At 36.1% G+C, this 6,488-nt stretch overlaps 1 long non-coding RNA gene across 1 annotated transcript; it reads right to left on the bottom strand.

Moving 5' to 3' along the window:
- Positions 1-781: 781 nt before the first annotated feature.
- Positions 782-3,049, bottom strand: LOC145781448 (uncharacterized). The gene is made up of 4 exons (XR_014290745.1): positions 2,889-3,049; positions 1,927-2,252; positions 1,394-1,532; positions 782-1,213 (listed from the first exon to the last, which is right to left on the bottom strand). It is a non-coding gene; the product is annotated as an uncharacterized LOC145781448 (long non-coding RNA).
- Between the last annotated feature and the right edge of the window lie 3,439 nt (positions 3,050-6,488).

Genomic DNA, 6,488 nt, shown 5'->3' with positions numbered 1-6,488 from the left:
TGTTTGTAGTTATTTTAACAAACAGTTGAGTGAATGCATGGTTGCGAATCTGTCTGAAAGATGTGAATAACTGGAAAAACACTTATAATTTGGGACTGATGATCAAGCGCTCTGGAAGAATTTTGTATAATAGCCTATCTCTTTGCTTGGGCTCCATTTTAGAACTCCCAAAATAATTGGGCTACTTTTGGGCTACGTTTTGCATGAGCTTGGGCTCTTTTTTATATTAACCTCTGGCAACCCTAGAAGCTGACAATTAATTGTAAGCTACCGTACTAATCGAAGTATTTGTCTTGTTTGTGTTTTCTTTTTTGATTGTAACCGATTTGGTTAAATTGTTGATTAGTTTCATAACTCAAATTATTCTTTCCAGGGTGGCAACTGACTGGTAGACCGTATGGTCGTTTCGTTGTCTCCCTATCAATAACAAAACCTAAACATTGTATGTAGGCTATTATTGTTTTATGTCACTTTTGTGTTTTGTTTTTGATAAATAAACGATTGATTGATTAAGAACTCTACACTCATCAATCGTAAACCGACGAAATGTAAGCTGCGCTACCTACTTTAGTCTACTTTAAACACTTTTCACAGTCATTTGTGTGTATTTTTTACAGGGATCTCTGAAGTACGGGATGGCTCACTTGTTTTTGCCCCGGACACTAGTAGGGTAGATTTTCGAAACCCTGCAAACTTGTTAATGTTCTCTTTAATTAATGTTCTAAGAGGTCAATACATAACGCTGATCCACCACATTTATTTTTTGATGTTTTGAGGGCAACTTAACTCCCTTCGTCAGACCACATTTTAGAGATTATTACAAGTAGCCTATATTACCAATAAGCGGTAGCAAAGTACACAAATATCACAAGCATACAAAGTACAAACAACAGAATTCAACGGAGCACGTGGGTCAAGCAATCTACCCACTATTGTGGCTCTGCTTAAACTGATGATTGCAAAGGATCCGATATTAGTTTGCCAGACAGAACATACTGGAAACTGTGTTTATCTTGCAAATGCCGAGTTAAGTCAGGGAGTGCCCCCATAGTTTGTATGCACGCTGTGAAGGTTTCAGTTGTAAGTCCAGATCTATGAGATGCTTGCCATTCTTTTAAGAGTTGTGTTGCTTCTTGCAAGTATGCCAATGCTGCATGATTTTCACCATCTACTACCTTCATCTCCATATACATTTGGTTTCTTTTTCTTAAATCTACCAAAACATAACCAGAATTATTTTGTGTATAATATAATATACTTTAGTAGACACTAATAGGGATATACCAGACCTGGATTTTGAGTTCTGGCCAGATTAAAAAAATGCTTAAAAACCATAACTATTGTGTGACTGTTCTTAGCGACAGTACCTATTTAATTCAGAAACAAGACTTACCTTTATATGGTGCTTTTACTGACATGATTTTCCATGATTATGTTGTTCACAAATTTCACGTACCGAGCAGTCTGCGTGAATGGAGGGTAGGTGCTGGGATGGTATTTCAAACCTCCGGCAGTGGATTCACTGAATGCACCTGGAAAGTACATTATGGTATAATATACTTTCATTCATAAAGCTCTTTTGAATTGTTCACAACAACAAACTTAATGGATAAGGAATTTAATGATTAGGCCTAACTAATTAATAATTATATAGTCATTCAATAATTAATCATGCAGTAAAAAGAGCACAAACCTGTTCACATAACCAGAGGTTGTCATTTACCAAGAAGGCTTGACATCAAGCTGCTATTTTAAAAAACTTTGCTGTTTTTATGGAAATACAGCTCTGGAACTGTATAACACAGTAACCGCTATTTTAACTAACAATACATTAAATTATGTTTATGTACAATATAAAGTTTGTTATATCCATAATTATTAGTGAAATAAACAGGTAACCAAGGTATAACAAACATATCTACTTACCCAGAGCATGTTGAGAAGTTCGTGCTATACTGTTTGGATTTAATGATACTTTTTTCAAGCTGTGGGCTATTTTCAGAGTCTTATTTTCTTCCAGAGCATAGGCCTACAGCTTCTTGGTGTTTGAGAATTCAGCACAACAGGCTTCACCCAATATTTGTTCATGGCCAACAGTGGGAAGATACATTATTTTCCTGTTAAGAAAGTTGTTGTACATGCTTTTGAAGTTGTGTGTAAAGTCGAATAAAATTAACAAACGTTCTCCATTCCGTGTTGGGTGATCAATGTTGTGTGACAACTTCCCATCACAAAGGTCCACAAAAAGCTTCCTAAAAAATATATATATAATATACATACACCAGTAGTTAGTACAGTTTATAAATTACCATAACACAACAAACTAACCATCACAGAGAAAAAGAGCATTAAAATTATGCTTATAACTGTTATCATCGGATGATGCTATGTATGCACCAAATATTAAAAGCAGTGCAACACACTGGTTTGACAAAACCAAAATGCCAAACCACACTGGAATCATACCATATAAACACCACACTCTAGAGGATAGAAATTCTAGATGCAATTAAACTTTTTAACTCCACATTTGCTATTTAAAACTCCAAATCTTTTTACATACTGTATATACATTATGCATATATATAATATACAAATGCAGTGTCACTAACAAGCTCATTTTTGCACAAAGCCGGAAACAAATGTGAGTTGCTCATAGGTTTTTGTAAAGAAAAAATGTCACCAAGTTAAATCATTTTTATCAAAAAATGTCAAACTCTACATTGAGATTAAAGACAAAGAGTATGGTGAGATTAGCGACAACTAACTGTCATTAGCTGCCAAAGCAAGCTAATTTCTTGCACACCAAAAATGTCAATTGCCTAAACAACAATTTCTTAAATGCTGCACATGCACATGTATCAATATAAGAACATATTTTAGCTTACCTGTTGCAAACATGATTATCTGCACATACAGCTACATGCTTTAATTTCCATACTATCAGTAATAATTACTGATGCCAGCAACTGTGGAACATCAACGAAGTTCCCTGAGCATTTCATGTAATGAAATTGCATACAATTGTCTTTCTTTATTGTAATGTACCCACTTATCAATGGTTCATTCTTTATTTTCTGCTGGAATGATGCAAAATCATTAAATGTTTCCTGTTGTAACAGATTTTCACTCATTTTTGTTATTGCTGGAGATAGATAAATACTTAGGAAGACACAGAAAAACATGTGGAACAGCCTTAGGTTTAAAACGTATCTGTTGCAGTTTATCAGATTTGCGAGTAATCTTTCGACTCTTTTTTGTATCATGAGAAGTGGTAATGAAATCATCATTATTGAAATGTTTTGCACACACTCTATGTTTTTCTGTTGGATTCCAATCTTGACAAGGAATTGCTCTAATCCACTTTCGTTGTAGAATTTTACCAGCTGGAAATTTAAACAATGTGATTTTTTCAGTGGTGGTTGGTTTAGTTGTTTTATATCCAGTTTTACATTTCGGAATACAGCAAGTAAACACCATGGTATCTAAACACTGGCATAACAGCACTATCCTTAGTTGTATATATTTATTTAGACATTAAGTAAAAATTATTAACCTAATAAAATCATGTAAAGTAACTGATAGGCTAGTGATATAACGCACATTGAAGGCAGTGGCTATTTGACCGGCTCCGGTCTTTTAGTCTGAAACACTATTTGACTGGTTATGACGTATTCTTTTTCTCTTTTAAAGCAAAGGACGAGAGGAGAAGAAAAAGGTGCACTGTTTTTATCTTGTAGTGTGTAGCCTAACTGTAATGCTTAAATTCACTTGATATTGCTGTTGTTGCACAGCGACATTGATAGCTCAACCAAAAAAACAGCTAAAACCTTGCAATTAAATATAAGTTGACTACAGTACAAAAAAAAAATCACTTTACCATCATGAGAACCTGCAAAAAAAGTATAGTCTACTGGAGTAAAACGTCTAAGGTATGTAGCCTGATAGGTGAAAGGCAACATTGCTGATCAAAAGTTTACAAAATTATTAGGAAGTTTACCAGAACTGGAGAAACAGTATGGTACCCACCCCAACACATGTTTACTGCTGATGTAAAAGGGATGACCATGACTACAATCTATGCTTAAAATAACCTGTTTGTACCAGCTAGTGAAGTAATAATAGTACTTGCCACTGAAACAGCTAGAAACAAATTTAAGTTAGCTTGAAATTCATAAGCTTAAAAGTCATCTCTCAGTCAGTAGGGTAGCAATTAGTCTTCAGCTAAGTCTCTTAAACCGAGAACCACCACGTTATTGGTTGTACTCATATGTTAGGAATACCATCTGTTATAATAAAATTACACATCATGAGGATTCATCACTTGCTTGCAAAAAACAGACCACTACCGACCTCAAAGAATCACATTCATAATTCTCAAAAACGTGTGTGTTTTTTACTCTACTAGTGGCCACTAAAGCACCGAAAATTCTCCAGTGAGCGGTCCCGGTATTCTAAGGTCCCTGATTTTTTAAAGTAGCCTATTTATGCTAAATATCTCAAATTTGGTCATCATTGGGTCGATAACCAGACAAAATCGATATACGATAACCAGACAAAATACTCGCGGTCCACTTTGAAAAGCACTACAAACACATTGATGCAGCCAAACAAAAAATAGGTGGGTATGTTAAACCCGCTAAGGTTAGGCTACTCTGTTTTTTATTGTTTTTGTTTTAGAATCTGGTTTGGTTGATTTTGAGTCTTTACTCTCGGACTGACATAAGTGACATAGGCTGGCCTTGATAGGTTATTCCTGGTAGTTTCGCATACGGTACTTGTAGAGCAGGGGTTCTTAACCTTTTTTGTCTCGTTTACCCCTTCCCGAATGAAAAAAGTAAAATTTACCCCCACCGTTTTGGCGGCTCCTTGTGATGTCATCGTGTCTAGTCAACCATGCGAAGAAATGCAAAACATCCTTTTTTGTCTGGATTTACCTTGGCTAATATCAAAAACCAGCTGTTTATTTGCCGAAGACACGACTGTTCTTGACGGGGTCCTGTGAAAAATAATATCTACTCAAATGCCCTAAATAACTATGATAAAAGCACACAAGAATGTTTGTTTTTTTCTTTTATTAATAACTGACACGCAATTTTAACAGTCAATCAGTGAGACTTTTGTGCTTGCTTTCCACGAACAATTTTGGAGATTCTTGAAACAGTCGTTGAAAGAGCTACTCGCATGTCGTCTTTGGGAACTATGCGACATCGATGTTTTGTTTTAATAGTCAACAATGATGACAACCCTGCTTCACGCAGATAAGTAGTTGGAAAAGGTAGCCTATTATAACTTCAAATGCACGCTTAGTCAGCGTTACAGCGTAGGAAACTCTTCGACTAATCCACACCAAAAAGTCAGCATTGCACGATAAGAATTTGGAACAAAGCGTTGTTGAACAATCATCGTCAGCAATACTTTCTAACTTGGCTTCGAAGGGATGAGTTATCCAAAGAGCAGTAGCCTACTGTTAAAACTTTCACCTTCGAAGTAAATGTCAAAGTTGTTTTTAAGGCGGCAAGGTGCTGGCATATTTCGACTTCGAGGTCAGAAATCTCGTTGCGACTTATACTGACTTTCCAATCATCAAATGTTGAAGAATTTGCGTAAATTCCTTTTTGAACTCTTCTACTCCACAGATCTAATTTTGTCTGAAAGCCTTGAATTTTATCATGTACGGTAGGCTTAGGGATGGTAGAAGTAGGGGATTGTTCACTCAAAAAGAAGGTGGACAACTGGAGGGTTATAGTCCTATGAAAAATTTTGGTGCAAATACAGCTTGAGGTCTACCGCCATATGTCGCATACCAAGGTGCAGCGTATGTGACCTGGCTGCGTGTGTTTTGCCAAAATGTATGCATGAAAATACGTGATATCATGTTTGTTGAATATTATTCTAGTCATAATAATGCAGCGATAGATTTCACGCTACAGTGGTCACAACAGTTAGCCTCACACTGCTGTAGTTAGGTTCTGCCAATGTTCTACCACCCAAAATCTCACGCAAAATATAGCATTTCATTTGATAAAAATGAATTTATGTAAAATCAAAGAAAACTTTTGGCAGTTTTGCCAATTTTTAAATTTCGCAGTGACCCTCCAGTTGTCCATATTGCAAGAAAAATTAGTAAAGCAAGTCGTCCCGATCTTTCACTGTCCCTAGGTAGGCTACATAATATATGATGGTAGGCTAACACTTTTTCCTTGCATTTGCATATTGAGCTGGTTCAAACTTGAAGAAACGTCTGTCAAGTAAGCCAATGCACCAATAAATTTGTTGTCGCCAAAGTGCTTACTCAACGGGGATTTGCGTTCTCGAAGAAAAATCTCGATTTCACCATGTAAGTTAGTTCGAAAACGCGAGACAAAACAAGACCCCTAGAGAGCCACCGCACTTCGGTCTGATAAAGGAGAACAGAGTGTGTTCTGATCCCATCTGATCAGTGATCACAAACCACTTTGAAAAGACAATGATGATAAAGTTTGCTT

This window comes from Aplidium turbinatum, chromosome 12 (genome assembly GCF_918807975.1).
Source record: "Aplidium turbinatum chromosome 12, kaAplTurb1.1, whole genome shotgun sequence".
NCBI classification, from domain to species: domain Eukaryota; kingdom Metazoa; phylum Chordata; class Ascidiacea; order Aplousobranchia; family Polyclinidae; genus Aplidium; species Aplidium turbinatum.
This window is presented reverse-complemented; position numbering and strand designations above follow the sequence as displayed.